We start from the raw sequence: 20,839 nt of genomic DNA on the forward strand, positions 1-20,839 counted from the left end.
GTGCAAGACTCTGTCAATACTATGCTGACTGCACCGATCAGCATGGATGAGCTCAAGAAAGCCTTGGATTGCATGGAACCGGATAAGGCGCCAGGGCCTGATGGGTTCACTGCTAGGTTCCTTCAGTCTTGCTGGTCAACTATCAATAAAGACCTCCTGAGAATGGTTAGGAAGTCCCAATCTTGCTCAAAGATAGGAGGCAGTACCAATTCAGCCTTCCTTGCATTGCTACTGAAAGAGAAAGGAGCTTCATATTTTAGTAGATTCCGTCCCATTTCGCTGTGTAATACTAGCTATAAACTGATTACCAAAATAATATCCATTCGACTCAAGAATATTCTGCCGGACATCATACCGGAGAATCAAGGAGGCTTCATCAAAGGGAGAAAGATACTGGATAATATTGTGCTGGTTCAAGAGGCAGTTCATTCAAGTGGCCAAAGAAAAGAGAAAGGAATGGTGATAAAACTCGATTTGGAAAATGCCTTTGACAGGGTGAGGCATGACTTCCTGTTCACTGTTATGACGAAAATGGGCTTCTCAATAACCTTCATAAATTGGGTGAAAGCCTGCATTGCCTCTCTCTGGATTGCACCGCTGGTAAATGGCCGTTCTACTGAATTCTTTAATGCATCTAGGGGATTAAGACAAGGTTTTCCGCTGTCCCCTCTCCTTTATGATATCCAAGCCTCAATGCTTAGTTTCTAGCTAGACTTTTGTCAACAAGTCCAAACTCTGCCAGGCCTCAGAATGGTGCACAATGTTAAAGACATAAACCATGCCCAATTTGCCGATGATACTCTGCTCCTTGGAGGAGCGAGCATTAATTCGGCAAGATATTTTAAGAAGGAATTGGACATTTATAAGGAGGCCTCCGACAACAAGATAAACTATTCAAAAAGCACAATTTATGGCTGGAATTGCTCGGTCAAAGATCTGGCTGACATTGCTAGTCTCCTTGAGATGAAAGTCTGTCATACTTGGGAGTCCTTCAAATATCTTGGGATACCAATCTTCAAATCCACTCCTAAAGTTGCCCACTGGATGCCCCTCTTAGACAAGCTTAAGCTCAGAATACAAGCCTGGGGAGCCTCCTGGCTGAACACTGCTGGGAAAATAATTCTTATAAAATCTGTTCTAATAAGCATGCCTCTTTTTCAGCACTCCATTCTTCTTGCCCCCAAAACCTTTCTCAGTAAAATGGATGGTATGCTGAGGAGATTCCTTTGGGAAGGGGGGAAAAATAATGAAAGAAGACTTCATTTAGTTAATTGGGATACCATTAAGAGGCCAATCCTGGAAGGAGGTCTGCAAATGAGAGATTTGGCTGCACAAAATCTCGCTCTAGGCTCTAAAATCCTGTGGAATATTGTGGCTGGGAAAATAAGCTGGAGCAAGAAAGTCCTGTGGAAGAAATATTTTCAAGGTCAGCGTTTGAGATGTTTGGATCATCCGCCAAAAACCACCAAAGGTTCCCCAATTTTCAAGCTTTGTATCGCTGCTCTGGAGCATTTCAGTCCCAATCTCTACTGGATCCCAGGTAATGGGAAAAAAATCAGAATTTGGGAAGACCAGATTCTAGGAGATCAGCCATTGAACCATATAGAAGGCCTTGCAAATATTAAAATTTGGCTACAGTCCAACAATATGGAAACCCTTTGGGACATATCCACCTGGACGGAGGACTCTGGTAGACGGTGGGACAGCTGGAACCTGGGAGAGGTTCCACATTGTTTGCAAACTGAAGCTTCGTTACTGTTAGACAAACTCCAAGGAAAATCTCCCATTTCAGCAACAGCCAAGGACAAAAGAGGGTGGGGCTCCCATTCTGGTTCTTTCTCGGTTGCTGAAGGTTACAAAAGTTTGATTGCTGTTCCTAATGTCCCTCCTGACCCAACGCAATGGAATTTTATTTGGGCCTTCCCTTCGCTCCCAAAAGTAGACTTCTTCTGCTGGACGTTAGCTCACAACAGTATTCTCACAGGAGATAACCTGAGAAAACGAGGAATGGAAGGGCCATCCAGATGCCCTTTGTGTATGTCAGAGGAAGAAACAACTGATCACCTGTTGTTGCTGTGCCCTTTTGCCAAAGCAGTTTGGAAGGGGGTTCTGAGATCAAGGGCTGACAAGGTTGAGCTGCCAAGAAATATGCCAAAACTGCTTCACGAGTGGGCCAAGCTATCTTCGTTCTGCCTCAATAAAAAAAACCTGCTTAAGACTGCTTGGATGTGGATCCCTAAATTCACCTGCTGGAAGTTATGGTTGGAAAGGAACAACAGATTGTTCAGGGGTGAAACCTGCACTTCAAACAACGTTATCTCCAAAATTAAAGCTCTATTGGGAGAGACTTTGGATGCTAATCCGGCTTTAAGGAATGAAGCGATTCTGGACAGTGAGGAGGAGCTTTGGCTGAAAGATATTGTTCCAAATAATCAAACCAATCCTATTTCTCCGGCCTCTTGCCATGCTATGTGGGAAATTCGCCTGGAAGAACAGGAGTTTCTAAAGTGGCGTTCTGCTCTGGATGACCACTGTCTCTTCTTCGACGGGGCCTCTAAAGGCAACCCTGGGGCTGCGGGTGGGGGTGGAGTTCTTCTGAATCCCGATGGCTCTACTTTGCTCAGGTATCATTGGGGTCTGGGATTCGAATCAAATAACAGAGCTGAGGCTCTGGCTTTGTGGCAGGGGCTTTCTCTGGCTCTTAATCGGAACATTCATTCTCTGACGGTCTTCGGAGACTCCAGACTTATCATTCAAGCGCTGAACTCACTTTCGAATCCTTCGCAGATCCATTTTGGCCAAGTTTCGGAAAATATCCTTCTATCATATTCTGAGGCATCTGAATTCACAAGCGGATCTGGAAGCCAATCTTGGCTCAGCCCGTAGCCAAAGAACTCTCTCAGTCAATTCTGAAGAATCTCTCTGCATCATCCCATAATCTTCTTAAGACCTTCACTCTCAGAAAACCTGTTCACTCTGCTGCATTGGGAATTGCACCTGTACTAATAACAATGGGCTCTGCAACAGGCTATTCTCAGGTGTCCTCCAATCCCTGATCGACGGTTCCTGATTCATTTTGCCTTCACTCGCACCAGGATCCATTGGTAGGCAATCAATACAGAAAAGATTGATGCTCTGGAAGCTCAGTCCCTATCAGTTGCAAGGGAAGCTCAGTCCTCAGTAAATGCATATGCCAGAGTGTGAATATCTGAAGACAAGTAGACAACAAGTCCAGGTTGATCTATTTACATGAAGGGTTCATTCCAGGTATGCGCTATAGTAGCTGATCCCTATGGTATGAGCACCGAGGGCTTTGCTGTAGCATTAGCTCTAAATCGCACCTCCAAACAGCAGCGCAGAAACATTTATGCTTACTCCTACTTTAGTTCAACCAGAAGGCGGTTGGTATTACATCTTCCCATGGATTTAGTGGAAGGACGAGGAGCAGGCATTGGTCCTAATCGTTTGTACAGAGCAGCACAACGAACAGAGCAAATTCTATTCCGGCAAATTGGTTGTATCTCTGACATCAAAAGGCGGTCCAGACAAGTCCAGCAGTTTCAAAGCACCTCCAATCATGGATTCAGCGATACAAATCCTTCAAAGGGCGGTCCAGTCATTTCCGCAACATCAAAGCATCTTCAAGGACCTGCTGTATCAAAGAGCGAAACCCTCTCTGTGTAATAAGAAAGTCTGTGTGACAAGAAATAATGTGTAACATCTGAATTCTGTGTAACAAGTACGTGTCAGCTGTTTTGCCGCCTTTCAAAGCAATTAACCGTTAAAGTAAAAAAAAACACATGGGAGCCTCTAGGGCATAAGGCTAGAAAATAGCGAAGAAGAAGAAAAATGAAGCTTCAACGCAAAGTCATGGAAGGACTAAAGAGCATTGCCGAGCCTACATAATAATTGCAGCGTGGGTGACATATGTTAGCGAGGATCTAACTAGGAATCCCATGGAAGGAAAGGCTCTACCACTATGTAACGACTTTATAAGATGACGAATGAAAGTGGTTAAAAATCGCAACATAATGGGGTCTACCTTATGGAAAAATATCTCAGTATGAGGTCAAGATGCATAATGCATCGAAAAGGTGATATGTCTTAACCTATATGTCAGTTTAGAAAATTATGCTTGCTACGATAGGTCAGCGATCATGGAGTCGAAGGGGCAGAAAAACATCACTAAGTATTCATTACCCTGAAAAAATAACCTTTCCCAACACTTCAAGTAAAAAGTTCATAAAATTATAAAAATAAAAATATTGAACTTTAGAAAAGTGGGTTTTCAAAATTTGGTTATAAAAGAACTTTTTAAACTCACCCAAACTCATTTTTACCATTCAAGTGTTGAGAAGAGGGCTCTTGGAGAAAATTTGGGCAAACCACACTGATCAAATCCACCAACAAATTCATCTCAAACAGTCTCCAGGTAATTCAAATCCTTAAACTCATTCAATTGATCCAAAATTTTAAGATTTCAAGTCAATTTTAGGAAGACATTTTAATTTTTAAATGATGCTCGGCATGTACATGGGTTGACATATTGAAAACCATGTATAGAAAGCCCTATACACGAATTTTTAGAGGAAAATATGTGTATGTACACGATTGTTCTTTAAAAAAGTAGTGTAAATGCAAAGAAAAATGAAAATCATAATTTATAATGGATAAAATCTTTCAATTTTGGAGGATGTCAATCATTTGGTGAGAGAGAGCATACAGATGTTGATAATGTAGCTCTAGAGGATTAATAATCGTTGGATGCATTGAAAAATTGTGGGTTACTTAAATTATTCATGATGCCCACTTGAAAACACAAACTTGGTTGTTGGAGGTGTTAGTTCAATATTGGTATCCATAGCAGGAAATGTTCATCATAGATCATATGATTTTTCATATCGAAGTAGAGGATATTTACTTCATAATAGGGCTTTCCCGAAGGGGTGAAGCTATTGACCTGAAGTGAAGGACCCGTGGATGCCTTAACATTGAAGATTGTATGTATGTATACTGTGCACCAGATACTGGCAAGGTTGAATCACAAGTTTCGACCAAGGAAATCACACACTTTCTAATCAAAATAATCTTCTTTACTATCATCGAATTAGCAGGTTTAAGATCATTGCATCAGGCTTCATGACCTGCTATGTTCTTGGCAGTAGAATTCCTAAGACCAATTGTCTATGATTAGTGCACAACGCTCTTGATCAACATGAAGAAATAATTGACTTCAGTTAGACAGGGTAAGATGAAGAAATTTGGATATGGTAGCATCCTTTGCACATTCTTCTTTGAGTGAATTCCGGCACTACGACCTAGAGTAGACACCACCATCAATGGTCCTAGTGATCACAAGATGGCCAGATGGGTGGATCTGATGAAGTGACTTGGTAGAGGCGAAGTCACTTGGGTGGCCTTTGATGATGATTTCTTCCACTGGTGGGAGAAACAAGTCGTGGCCATAGATGACTACCCCTATGCAGGTGTGGACTTCCGAGAGGACTCAGAGCTAGCACTTCCAGTAGGAGCTACATGGGGCGACATTGGTAAAATTTTTGATTTTAACTTATTCAATTTTTTGGATTTTTAAAATCTCAAGAAATTAAAAATCTTTTTTCGTGAAACAAAAACCTTACAAGATTAAATGATCATGATACAAATGTTGGACCAGTGAGACCTGAGGATCTTCTGAGGCATAGGCTTCGCAGTAGAGACACGGTGAGAGAAACAACTAAGTCTGAGAGAGTTCTTCACACTGTTCATAAGAACAAGGAGAGCCTAGCTCACTAGGTTCCCATGGCAGCAGTGGAGGATCTCCATGAGGCTATATAGAGATGAGTGGTTGGTGTACCACGAGAGTGGGTGCATCTCTTCCAATGAGTGGAAAATTCCATCATCTTCTTTTGAGATGCTCATCCAGGGCAAGGGCCGCAACCTTAGATTTTTAGATGATTGATCTTTTTTTATATATGGACATGGTCAGGCCTAAGCCCTAATTTTGTAGGAAATTTATCCACATTTTGTAATATTTTTACATACTCTATCTATCTATATATAGAGACTTCGTGATGATTCGATCACATATACAAATGATTCTGTGATATTTTTGATTTAGTGTGATGAATGATTAATATTCAAATCTAATGCTTCATTAGCTATAAAATCAACAAATGCATTATCTGATCATGGAATATGAATGAAAGTAATAAAAGTAAATAATATTTGTAATAATCTCACTCTCATAAATTGACGATGTAATAAAGGATTCCTCACATGATAAATATTATTTAATTGAGACACAACCAACTGTGAATCCAAATAAACCACTAATGATTCAATACCATGAGATATTGCTTCAGATAGTAAATTAATAACGACACTATATTCAACCATATTATTAGAAGTAGGACGAATACATATGCCTCTTGAGACTAACAATTGACCAGATGGATAATATATTACCCAAGCGGTGGAAGCTAAATTCCATGTATGTCTACTAGCACCATCAGTGAATCCTAAATACACCAAATCACCCATCGAAACCTGCCAAAGCAGATCAAAAATATCATCATCACCATGAGACCCATAGATAGAAATAAAAGACTATGTACAATATTTACAAAACAAAGCAAATGCTAGGCAAGAGCCTAGGCATAATACTTCTTGAGATAGAGCCCATTTTTGGGCTCCGACAACACATTTCCCTCAAAGTCAACCAATTCATACGCACCCTTCTTCAATACCTTCTTCACAATATAAGGACCATACCACATAGGTTTAAACTTTACTTCCCCCAATTTTTTTTAATCTTGGTGATAGACCAAAATAAGGTCACCTTCAACGAAAACCCTAGGTCATACAATCTTGTCACACTGGGCTTTTACTCTTTTCTTATGAGATTCATTCATTGTGGATGCATCCCAACGTTGCTCATTGAGATGTTCCAAACGAATGAGGTGTTATTCAAGACTTAAAGTGTTTTGAAGAAGCTAGACTACTCATTTGAGAGATGGAATTTCACATTCTACATGAAAAATTGATTCCAACCCATAAACCAGCTGAAAAGGAGTAAAACCTGTAGCAGTCTTAATAGACATTCGTTATGTCAAAAGTGCAGGATATAGCATGATTATCCAATTGGACTTAGACTGATCGATCATCCTTTGAAGGATGGTCTTCATGGATGTATTAACTTCTTATACTTGTCCATTTTCTTGAGCATAATAAGAAGACGAATGCTCCTACCGAAATCCTAAATTCAAAGCCAACTCAAACATCATCTTATTCTAGAAGTGACTACCATGATTAGTGACAATCTCTTTAGGAATACCAAAGCATGAAATGATTTGATTGAATAGGAAAAGAGTTGTTGTCTCACCATCATTATTAAAAGTAGGCATAGCTTCGACCCACTTGGTGAAGTAGTCTACTGCTATGATGATATACTTGTGGCCCTTAGCCGAAGCCGGGTTACAAGTAGTAAAATCAATACCCCACTTGGTAAATGGATCGACAATGATAACAAGAAAAAACAGAGCTAGATGTGCATACATTTTCTGAGTATAAACTTGACAAGGATGGCATTTCTTGACCGCTTCAATACAATATTTGAAAATCGAGGGCTAGAAATAACCTACACGCAAGATTTTTTGGGTTGTAGCAAGCCCAAATAGATGACCTCCACAAGATCCACTATGGCAGTCATTCAAAATTGACTCAAATTCTTCTAAGGTTAAACAACATCTAAGGATTGAGTCAATCCCTCGACGATATAGAGTATCACCAATGATAAGATAATTTTTAGCCAGGTGACGCAATTTCCAATGTTCATCCTTAGAAAAAGATTGAGGGAACTTTGAAGTCTGGAGATATATAATGATATCTCCATACCAAGGATCTTGTGAAGAGATGAGAAAAAGATGCTCATTAGGAAATGATTCTTCATAAACAACATCTTCTTCACAAGGAAATTATGAGATCAATTTTGCAAAGAAAAAATATTTCTTTGACTTAGCTAACATAAAATCGAGATCAAACTCTTGCAAAATGACAATCCATTTATTATATTTTCCCCCAATCACTTGCCTACTGAGAACAAATTGAAATGGATTGATGTCAACCAATACAAAGGTTTTTCCTTGCAGAATGTAATGATAGAGTTGTTGGACAACTTGGAGAGTTGCCAAAGTCATTTTCTCTACATGATAATACCTAAGTTCAAGACCAACTAAGCCATGGCTTAGATAATAAATCACATTCTCCTTAAGGGAATTGTCTTGCTGAACTAGAACCATACGAATGGTTGATTTTGATGCTGTAAGATACAAGAGGAAATCTCAGCTATAATCAGGTTGACTCAGAAGAGGAGCAGAGGTCAATGATTTTTTCAAAGCAATGAAGAAGAGTTAAGTGAAATAATCCCAAAATAATGGGACTCATTTCTTGAGTAAAAACATAAACCCTTTTGTGATCTTCGTGTAATTTATGATAAACCTCCTTAAAAAATTGGTTTTTCCTTGGAGACTTTGAAGTTGACGGATACTCGACAGGGGAGGCAACTGAAGTATTTCCTCAACCTTGAAGGGGTCTACATGAATCCCTTAATTAGATATGATGAATCCCAATAACGGACCAGACGTAACTGTGAAAACTCATTTATTTGCGTTCAAATGGATTTTGTAGAAACAACATCTTTCAAAGACTAAATAAAGGTGCTCTGGATGTTCCTCTCTCTTGCGAGAGTGAGCAGCTAGATCACCCATCTATGCTTCAATTATATGGTTGATGTCATGGAAAGCGTAGGACATGGCTTGTTGAAAGGTGGCCCTAACATTTTTTAGGACAAAAGTCATTTTCCTGTATGCAAACGTACCCAGGGGAAAATAAATGTCTTATTTTGGTCCTCGGGACGATTTTTTATTTGATTATATCCAGAGAATCCATCCATGAAGGAAAATGTTTCATTTCCAGAACACTCTGTTAGTTTCAGTCTTTACAGCCTTCCTCCAGTGATCAAATGTGCTCTTACATAGTGATTTTGAAGTGTCAAGGTCAAATTTTGTCATTTCAGTGAGTCTTCAAGCAAAATTTGGTCACTAGCCATTAGGTCTAGGGTTTGCCCAAATGTCAGTCTATGTCACTATCCAGCTGAGTCTATCATCATTCATATGGTTTTCATTATCATTTCAGTGTCTAATGGGTCATTTGATACCTTGTTCATGCTTCAGTTGCGCCCAGGCAAGGTCATTTCCCTCTCTTAGGGTTTTGAAGGCAGTTTCTCTTGGGCGGACAAATCATCGGCAAAACTTGTTTTCTGATGTTCATACACCTTCCCCTATCCTTAATGTACCTTATCAAACACTTCCCAACACTCAGATCCCCCAAATTCCTCATTTTTGCACAAACCCTAGTTTCTAGCTACAACCTGGCAATTTTCTAGGTTGGGCCTGTGTTTCACTCTTTTGAACCCCTTCCTCTCACTCAATCTCTGAGATTCCACTTTCCCCTGCTTCCTAACATCCCTCCCTACTCCCAAAAATTTCCTCAAGAATTTAGAAGCCCCTTATCCCCTTCATTTCGCTTCATTTCGACAAAATTCCTTGTTTCACACATCGGGGCAAGTTTCACTAAAATGATGGTTCTGAGCAATCAAAGATGCATTTTGAAAAACTGAGAGAGGTGTTTGTTCAAAAAATGCCAAGGAAGAGAAACCTACTTCAGTTTTTTCACAGCTGTCATGGTTTGAGAGAAATGTCAAGAATATCGTTGCCTCAGGAGAATCAAAGGCACCTCTGAAGTGACCTTGGGAAAGTCAAGTTTTCTCCTAGATTGGTTGACCAAATTACTTTCTTTATGGGTAAAATGATAACTAGACACCAATATCTTTCCAATGAGCTATCATGAGCTCAATTTGGGGTTGAGGAAGGTATTCAAAAGTTGACTGCAACAACACTCTTCCTTGAGGCAGCCTCATTGGGCACTTTTTGATCAGTATTGGGAGATTTGATTTTTGACAGGTCCAATCAACTCCAAATTGAAAAATTACACTTTTTTTGGAAATTAGACTCAAATACCTTTCCAACGAGCTATCCTGCGCCTGATTCCGACACCGGGAAGGCCCTCAAACAAGGCTGTGAATGTGCGCGACCACTCAGGAGGTGCGCGACCACTCAGAGGCTCTCCTGCAGTGTTAAATTACAACGTGCGCGACCACTCAGGAGGTGCGCGACCACTCAGGCTGTAAGTGCCAAAATCACCTCCAACTCACTCAAAATCTCCTTCAAGCTTGCAAATTGGGTGAGGTAGGCTTCCCTTACAATGTTTATGATGGTGCCATGGATGGATAACTTATTTATGGTCATTTTTTATCATGCAAAATTATGAAAAGATAGGTTAAGTGATTTTTTGTTTTGCAAGCATTATGCTAGGGTTATTGTTTGTTTTTCAAGGTTTTTTATTCCTTCATTTCCCTCCATGGTTTCCCATCATTATGCACAAATGTCAGAGTGTTAATTTATTCAATCTCATTTGCAAGTAATGCTAAACCCCAGCTCAATTTCCTAAAAACCCTAATCCCTCCCTAAAACCCTATTCAAACCCTAATTTCTCCCATACAAACCTACCAAAACCCTAGTACTATGTCACACAACAAATATATATGTAAAAAACACAACAAAAAATGAAAAGAAACATTTTGAAAAGAAAAAATATGATGGCGAGAGGCATGCACATGAATATCATAAAAAACAGAGTAATGTAATTATGCATAGCCTAGTAAAAAACATGAGCAAAACAGATATGTTGCTGTATAAATATCAGAGGTTAGATAGCTGTGGGAGTTTCCATGACAAGGTTTATCAATGTACTAGTGGTCAAAATGAACAGTTTGTTGTGCTAGGGTTTGCACAAGGGCATGATACATCTCCCTAATCCCAAAACTCTGTTTTCCTATCCTTCCCTTCACCAAAACCCTAATTCAATTGCTCTATCTCTTCCTAAAAGTCCCTATGCAATTGAAATCCCTTTCCCTTTGTCAAAGCATGTAACAAAGCCTCATTTCTCCTATGACAAAAACATTCATGAAACTGCAAGTATTGTCTAAGGACCTGTTGTCATAAAGTATAGTTGGCAGAGATTGTTAATGTGTTCCCTAGTCCCAAAACCCTAATTTCCTTTCTCCCTCCATCTCCCTAATTCCCTTGATACAAAGTATCCCATTTCCCTTTCAAAACTATCATAAAAACCCTTCCCTTCCTCTATGATCAAATAAGTAAAAATCCTTGTTTCCCATTAGCATCAAATGTTGAAAAACAGAGTATGCTCATGAAAGACATTCAAATACAAAATAAAAAGGAGCAGCCTGTTAATTGTTCATAATTGATGCTACCCTATTCCCCTATGCTCATGCCCTCATTCTCTCCATGATGAAAATTTATATTGTCCTTTCCCTTGGTGATCATAACACCTATTTTCCCTAATAAAGTATTTATTCGCAAATGATGAGAGATGGAATGACATATTTGGCATTATGTGAATTATTCCTTAAAAGTTCCCTGTTTTTATATATTTTCCCATTCCTTATGATAAAATCCCTCCCCTAACATTTCCCTCATGGTTTTTCCCCTTGAAAACAGCATACTTCTCAGCATTTTGCAGGCAGGGCAGCAAGTCAACTTTGCCTATTTTCTCCACCTTGCTCAATAACACCATGTCAAACACTGAAACTAATGAGCAAGGTGATGACCGGTCTTCTTCTACGGAGGTTGAGACACATCAGAGGCTGTTAGAGAAAGCCAACCAGGACAAAAGGCTGCTACGCAACATGAAAACACACTATTGGGCAAGATTGCATGTTTGCAAGGCTAAAATGAAAATTCTCCGAAGGAAGCTGTCAGAGGCCCAGAAGAAGAAGAAAAGGACAAACCCACTCCGTATCTTGGCTGAGGCATCCCTCACTCACCATGGTACTCATTAGCCTTCATCCAGCAGCAAAATCAAAAAATTTTGAGAGTTTTGGAGCATTTTGGAAATTTTTTGGAAATTTACAGGTTTTTGCCTGTGGAGTGGTCTCACCCCCTGCGCGACCACTCGGGAGGACTGCTCAGAATCACAAAAAGTTGACATTTTTGGAAAGGGCATGCAAAAACTAGAATTACCTATACTTGGGGTCAACTTGATTTTGAGATTTGGGCCTCCAAAAGCTCAAAATACATCAAAATTTTGACTTTCTGCCCACTTTATGAGTTGCAGAAAGTGACCTTGGGAGAATTGACTTTTGAGGGGTCAGATCAACTTCAAATCCAAAAATTCCACTTGGGATGGAAAGTAGACACACAGAGCTTTCCAATGAGCCATCTTGCACTTGATTTGGACAACTGGAACCCATTCAAAAAGTGCTACAAAGGGGCGCGACCACTCGAGCAGGGGGCGCAACCACTCGAGCTAAAATTGCCAGTTTTGACTTTTCAGGCCTGCAAAATCTGTTTTTACCTTGGTTGATCATTTGTACCTGTAAATGATGGATGTATGGATAATTTTCATGGCACATTGATAGATTTAATCTCTCTTAACCCTTCTAGAATCTTCCTTGATGTAAATAGTGAATATTTAATGCATGGATGAGTTAGCTAAGTTTTAGAGGCAAGTTGTTTTGACTTCCTATTATCTAGTGCTTAGTTTAGAATTAGTTCAAACTGCTCCTAGGAAGCTGAGCTCGACCCCTAGAGGTGGGGAAAGGAGTTAGATGGTCTATATTATGCCTTCTCTTGCTCATTTTCATGGTTGGACTCTTGTGGGAGAAGCATTATTGTATATTGTACATCTATTATTGCAATTTAAGGAAAAGGAAGGCCAGGGTTTTGCAGACATCATTGTGGATTCTTGTGGATTGTTGTGTGATGGTGTGTTCTCTACATGTTATTGTAAGTGTGTTTATGTGTTCCATCTCTTTCTTTGCTGCTAATTGAACAGATGAAGTGATAAAGTTTGAATTCATGCATGCCATGCTCAGCTTTTAATTTTGTTCAATATCTATGTTTTCCACCGTCTAAAGAGGATTCAAAGTTGTTGTTTGCCCTCTTTAGCTCCTCCTCTATCATTCCTGATCATCCATATCAGATTAAGGCATCAGCACTCACTCCTACCCTGCCCCAAAGATCCCCCTGCAAAAACTGAGCCCAATCCCCACACCCTGAATTGCACTCCCTCCAATTGCCACCAAAAACCCCAAAAAATCTTTAAATCAGCCCCCCTTATCAATTTACTGGCCTAAAATCTTTATTCCTAATTGGTCAGCTTATCATATTGAAAGATCTACCGAATCTGACCCGAGAGAGCCTTCTCATACCCCGTAGGGCTAGCTACGAGGTGAAATGGTTTGATGTTGCCTTGAAGGTTTACCTTCCTCAGCCTAGGGTGAAATCTCAAGAGCTAACACACTCCACACTCATTGATGTTTTGATCAATGAATGAAGTGAGGGAATTATCTTTAGGATAAGATTTATTTAAATCCCTAAAATCGATGCACACGTAGATTGTTCCTTGCTTTTTATCAACAAGGACTGGATTTGAAACCCATTCAGTCAAAGGAACAGGGTAGATGAAACCTACCCTAAGCAACTTCTCTACCTTAGCCTTAATAGCCACAACTTTCCTAGGATTAACCAGTCGAAGCTTTTGCCATACAGGATTTGCATTTTCATAGGTCTTGATCTCATGCTGAACTATCAAAGGATCGATTCCAGGCATTTCTTCATAAGACCAAGCGAATACATCTTGAAATTTTTTAAATAGATCGATACATATTTTTATTTCTTGAAGGGAACATTGAGCTCTAATGAATATATTCTCAATAACATTGGGATTCTTGGAAATGTTCACCGTAATGGTTTTTGAAATACTAGACATATTACCTTTGGCATAAATATGTGATGGAGCCAAAGGGTTATGGACATTTCTGCTAGAGGAAGGACTATACAAGTTTGATTCAACCTCATGCAAGTTAGGGAGAAAATAGGACCGATGATGCAAGTCATCCCACAATCTTTATACACTAGTCATTGCTTCTAGAATTGCCTCATCAGATGGCAAAATAATATCAAGGAAATCCATAGCTAAAGTAGAATCAATTATCCATAACGGAGCCACATCCTCATATTCATCTTTTGATGGGAGAGGGATGGGATTAGAATCTACAGAATTCACAATAGATTGAAACGCAATTTCCGTTTCATATATTGGATAAGCCATTCCACCTACTTGCCCCTCTTCTAATGTGGTAGTAGGAGGGGGCAAGGGCCAAGGATAAAAAAAATAATGAGTTCTGAAATAACCATGTTGAGGAATGATCCTGAAAGATGAAATGGAATTGACATGAGAAAAAAGAAATGAAAGATCAAAAGTTCCTATCAACAAAGAATACATTCCAACTCCTAAATTCTTAATAGGATGCTTGGTATTATTTACCAAGGGAACAATGGAGTCAGCAGATGCATTGGGATCATTAGGAGAATAAGCTAACTGATCAAGCATAAAAATTCTCCCTTCATGGGGGAAGCATAGGATGTGAAATAAAGATGAGACAATGGCATCCATTGTGTAAACCCAATTGTGACCCAATAAAAGATTGTAATCAAGATTAGCATCTACTATCTCTACTTCCACATTAGCGACCTTGCCCCCTACACAAATAGGGAAGGTAGGTAGAATTCCATGAGGCCTATGAGAATGGCCATCGAATGCAGTTAAGAGAGTAGGAGAGGGAACAACTTTAGGTGACCCAATAGCCTTCCAACATGACATAGACATGACGCATGTGGAAGCCCCTTCATCAACTATAGTTCGAAAGATAGTCTTCTTCCGATATGTAGATTTAATTTGGAAATCCATGTGATGAGGGAGTCTAGTCTTAAAATTTGACATATCAAATGTGACTACCATAGAATTCTTAGGGTCTACTGCTCTGATCACAGTGAGAAAAGTGCTCCTCTATGCAAGACACAATTGGAGTACCTCTAATGCCGACATGGCATAGGGACTCTAAGCTAAATATTCAACAATAGAGTAGTTTTGAGCAACCCTCACATTGGGATTATAGGTCGAATGTTTTGAGGAGCCTTTTGGCATCCAAGGTATAGGCTCTACTGTGGGCCTCTCAATATGTAGAGGTTCTAAGGTATTAGAAGAAGTTTTATCTTTAGAAGGCTCTGCCTCTCCATAATCATGAGCTCTCGTTGAAATATCAATGTGAGACTTAAGCATATATACATTTGATGTAGATTCCCCATCCTAGTTGTTCCCTGCAAGGGTTCCAACACTAGCATTCACAAGAAAATAATTGTTGCCCTTGGGGAAAAGGGTTAGTAAGCATAGCTTGGGAACTAGAAGAACCTTGTTGAGCTAACAAGTGTTGAGTGTCCTAAATATTGAGGCAAATATGGGTAAGGTGATCCCCACTACATAACTTAAACTTCTTCTTAGATTCCTTTTTGCCCTCACCAATGTCATCACTAGGTTTAATAGCATTTCCCTTCCCTCCCTTACCTCTTTTATTCCCATGCCCCTTCTTCTTCCCATCATATTGTTGATTTCTTTTGAGATTTGAGGACTAGACAATGTTAACTTCTAAAGGTTTAGAAGGAGTAGACGCAGACGACGCAGTTTATGTTGCAAAAGCAGATTGTAAAGACAATTATTGTAATTGATTCAACAAACTAGCCGCATTGCTATCAATTGATCTTATAACACCGTCAGAATGGGGACCCTCTTTTGGTTTTACGAGGTTGATTTTTGACCTAGGAGCATCAAGAAAAATCTTATAAAGAACTCCCAACTGGGAGTAGATGAGCTCTAATTGTTGGGATCTGAAGATAGCCCGTTCTTCAATGAACACCCTGGAAAGTGACACATCCTTAGAAATATTTCGTTACAATGATTTCAAAAACCATTCTAGAATGAATTCGTCATGGATATTGGCTTGATCATTCTTCCTTTTGCGCCACTTTTGAATGTGGTCAGAGATATGCATAGCCTTGTCCGTCTAAAAATTGGCTAGAAGCTCAGTTCCGATGTCGTAATGGACAGGAAATTGAAAATGGTTTAGAAAAATTGTGGCTAAATCACCAAACGTAGAAAACGTAAACCCCCTCAACTCAATGTACCATTTAGTTGCATTTCCAGTTAAGGTGTGTTGGAATAATCTCAACCTAATTGAATCATCAATCAAGGATTTAGAGGAGCACCATAAATGGAAAGTGGTTATATGGTCTCTCGAATCCTCACCACACTTCCCTTCAAATTTAGGAATATCAGACAAAATTTTAGTACATACTGGAGGCCAGGTCAGGTTATAATGGATCATATCATTCATTAATTTTGAAAGATATAGCAAATTAAGTGTTTCCAGGAATGATAAGCGCAGAGGAACAGGAAAATTCCAAATGGAATTTCCAACATTTGAAAAAGAGTATCCTGGATTTGGATTGGCACCAGGCTACAACAGATTACTCCGAGAAATACCTAAACCATGAGGAAAACCTTATATTCACACGTCCTCATGTTTAACTAATGTGTTAGAAGAGATTTCTTGAATAAATTAATGAGACTGGATTTCCACTCTTTAGTAAACTTCTATACTTTCAATTCAAGTGGCCTTGGAGATTTTACTCTCCACACACCTATTCCAAGGCCCTAATGTCCTAGACTAGTTGATGTTTCTATGACAAAAGTAAAACATCTAGTTCATTTTAATTAAGCGTTTGTTTTAATTGGTTGTTATTTAGGACAAGGGTAGAGGAAGTAAAATTGATGATGTTATGACAAAAAATAAATCAATAGAAAACTTAGGCTACATGCAAATGCAACACTTATTTTTCTTCAATGAAAGCGATTTCTACGTGGGTTCTACGAGAAAACTAAGAAATCAAAACTCTTTTTATTTTTATTTTTAAGCACTCGCACATTCAACACCTAGTGAAAATCCTAATGATGTCTACAATGAAACTTACCCTAATGCACACTAGAATGTAAATGCAAGATTCAAGTAAAGCTCACAAACAAGCAAAGGTGAACTCAAAAGCAAAAGCCAATTTATCAAGCAACAAGAAGAAAATCTCAAGAAAGAAATACTTCTAAAGAAAAAAGACTCTTAGCCCTAAAGCAAGAATTCACACCTTTGTCAAAGACTCAAAAGTAAAAAAACCAAAGAAAAGAAACCCAAAGAAAATGTTTTTCTTTTTCTTCAAAAGATTTAAAGACTACAAGTTTCAGAAAGTGAAAGCAAGTATCAAATTCAAGACCAACAACAAGAAAGAGACTCAAATCTCACTAGTCATTAATAATCCCAAAAATTAAAAGACTAATGTGAATAAGAGATAAAAACACCTTGAGTGATTTGGTCAGGAAGATACAAGAAATTCTAGAAATCAGAAAGATTTCAAAGAACTAAAATCTCTCGTTTACCCAAGAATTGCAAACACTTTTCTCAAACAACCAATGAAAATAAAAAAACAAGCCAACTTCAAGAATGTAAAAGAAGCAATCAAGAAAACTAGGTTATAAACAAGTTGCAAGAACAACCAACTATCCCAAAAGCACAGAACAACTAGAAACTTCCCAAAGAAATTCTGAAACCCAACTTTAAGTATAAAAAGCTTCAAAAACTACAAACCCTAGGTTGACATAGGCTTTTCACCAAAGAGATGGAAGAAATCGACAACAACTGATAAAAAGATAATTCCAAGCCTCATTCAAACCAGAAAGACACAAGCAAACATGGTCAAATTCCCAGCAAAAGACATAAATGAAGAAATTCAATTTTTTTAATCTATACATGGTTGTGTAACTCTAGAAATGCATATGTACATGATTTTTTTTTTTAATAAACTAGCGTATATGTGTGTTTCTCCTAAAGAAAATATGTATGTACGCTTTTGTATACAACAAAAAGCATATATAAAGGGAAAACTAAGAAAAAACTAAAATACCGTCTTGATGCAAGAGATCATGCTGAATGACCATATTGCCTAAGAGTCAAGAAGGCAAGAAAAATCAAGAAACAAAAAACCAAAACCCAGATCAAAGAATTATAACCCTTCTAGGAAATAGTTGATGGTATTCCCTAGGGGAGTCGCCAATTCTGTTGGCGGAAAAATTTCCCTAAGGCAAGGGTCGACAACCTCAATAGAGCAGACCAAGATAATTAATAAACAGTAGTCAACAAAGCATGCCAAACGTGTGAATTACTAAATGTGGACTTGGAAACATACCTAGAGGTCTTATGTTTGATGATGTTCTCGTTGGGTCTAAACCCTCTGCTTCCTCCAAAATCGAGCAGGCATGCAAATCAATTCATAGAAGCATATACATGATAGATAATTCTATTTTCATACATAAAATATATGTTAGATCATCATATATAAACATAGAAATTGTTATTCATGAGACAATAACATATCAAGAACAAGACATGAACTTCTTTATTGATAATCAACAATAGATACAGGAAAGGTACAACCCAATCCAAGCTAAAGCACCAATGAAATCTTCCTCCAGATCTATCCAGCCCAAGCCATGAAGACAACCTCTCTAACAAATTCAAGGAGATGTTATAAATATGATGAACATCTATGCCATGGAAACCAGAGTTTCCATAGAGATTGGGACTGCAAGACGCACGGGAAAATATGACTTTATCTGGGAGAAAAATTAGTATAATGTCGATAGCCCTTATCTTATATCCTTTAGACCCACCCAAAGTGTGTATATATACCACCTAAAATTAGTTAATTCATATGTGCTACAGGCTCCTATAGGTGGGCTCTCAGTAAAACCTGTGAACCCCGCCCAAAAAATAGCATATTATTTTATTTTTTCATATTTGGAAAGGTATACACAGATATGTAGTTATAGAACCTCGCGTATGTAGGGACTTTTGAATGGGTAGAGTTGCATATGGAATTTAAAATATTTTTTTTTAATATAATATCAATTATATATGCATGGGAAAAGGTTGCCCAAGGCCATACAAGGGAATCAAGTCTACATGAGTGATAAATGATGCTATAACATGGGATGAGGAAGAAAACTGCGCAGTCTGGGAGCTCAGGATGACACGCAGAGGGGATAGGAAATAGATCAGTCTGTTACATAGTTATGGAGGATAGATGAGCCCAGGTAAATTCACAATTGTGCAATTCAAGAGCTCAGGGTTGAGGCTTGAGCCTTGATACTGTGTCATGTGCAATTCAGGTTGGACTAAGGGTAAAAATTTTGTAGTTCTGGGAGCCAGTGAGGATGGCTGAGGGGATGGACCTAGAGTGAACGCACTATGAAATTCTGGTAGAGAAGGGAGGTTGACCTATTGTACAACTATGTACTTCAGAGGCTTAGGGAATGAGCTTGTGGCTTGTGATTGTGTAGTGTACAGTTAGGACTAGGATGGGAAAAAGGATTATGCAATTCTAAAGGTCAAAGCTGGAGCTTGAGCACAGAAACTGCATAGTGCAACAATCTTGGGAGGTAGGAACTACGCATTGTGAAGTGCCAAGGGGGAAGGCCACAACTAGAGGATTGAAACTGTGCAGGGCATAGTTCAGGGAGGCTAGGTAAAGCTAGGTTTCTTGGTCGAGAAGCCTTTCTAGAAATGGCTAAGTGTGAGACCGATGAGACAGATGTGAACAATGATAAGACTTTGACTGTGATCACACAATTAGAATAATTGATGACACAATCAACGTATATCGTCCATGACACATGAACAATGTTTTTCCCTTTGTGTGACAACTTTACGATAAGTTACGACAAGTGCGACACTTAAGATACACTTTACAATGACCATGACGACACTTGTGCGACAATGCTTAAAACTTTGGGAGTGATTATGGCTGGTGCTTACATGGTTAGACTAACTCATTCACACATATATAACCCCTTGATACCACCAGAATAGACATCCATAAATCATGTGATAGCTAACATGCAGAAAATATGATAATGGCTAAAGTGAAAACGACTCTTGCAATATGTGAACGACTGTGAAAGTAACACATGCCAGAGAAAATATAACATGAAAATGACACTAGTTAGAGTGAAAGAAAGTGAAGGCGAAAAACCAAAAACATGAAAGTGACACTCATGAAAACAAAGGTGCGTGGGAGCAAAAATTTTCAAAACTCACTGAAATAGAAGTACAAACATAACTATAATGTGAGAAAATATCATTATCAGTGCACACTAACTGTCGACATGGATTGGACATTGCACATGCATATTCTTGATGGAACGTGATATGCTTTTCCAACCTTGTGTAAAAGAATGCACTCATGAATGTGTTGCAGCCTGAGCATGTGTGAGAAAGTGGCTTCAACACTTTTGATCTAATAAGGGAGATTAAAAGAATCAACTGAACAAGAAGTTACTATGGAATGAGTGATCACAAGATCCACTATAGGCTCCAAAATTTGAGTGTATGAAAAATTTTGGAGGGTGTTTATCATAATGACAACACTCTGCAACTCACTGGTAGAATTCCATCTTCTCTTCCTTGGACAATTCTTTTGTGCAGGTTTTATTTCTTCAGGAAGTAGTGATTCATCATTGAAATTACCATGGCTTCCCCACTTACCTCGTGCATAAACATAGTCCCCTTCATTCGTTTACTTGGTTAAACAAAAACATAGGATAAGCGATCACACAATGCTTCGAATTAGGATAGGGTAATGAAATTCACGAGCTTTAGATTTTCAGAGTGTAGTTTTTCATCTCTGGTGTTACTCCACTACTAGCAGGCCTGCACATTACCCCAACGGAGTCACTACATGAACACAAACATTCCTCTACT

This window comes from Pinus tabuliformis, chromosome 1_1 (assembly GCF_031772625.1).
Source record: "Pinus tabuliformis cultivar Carrire ecotype Pingquan chromosome 1_1, CPIR1, whole genome shotgun sequence".
Taxonomy (NCBI): Eukaryota; Viridiplantae; Streptophyta; class Pinopsida; order Pinales; family Pinaceae; genus Pinus; species Pinus tabuliformis.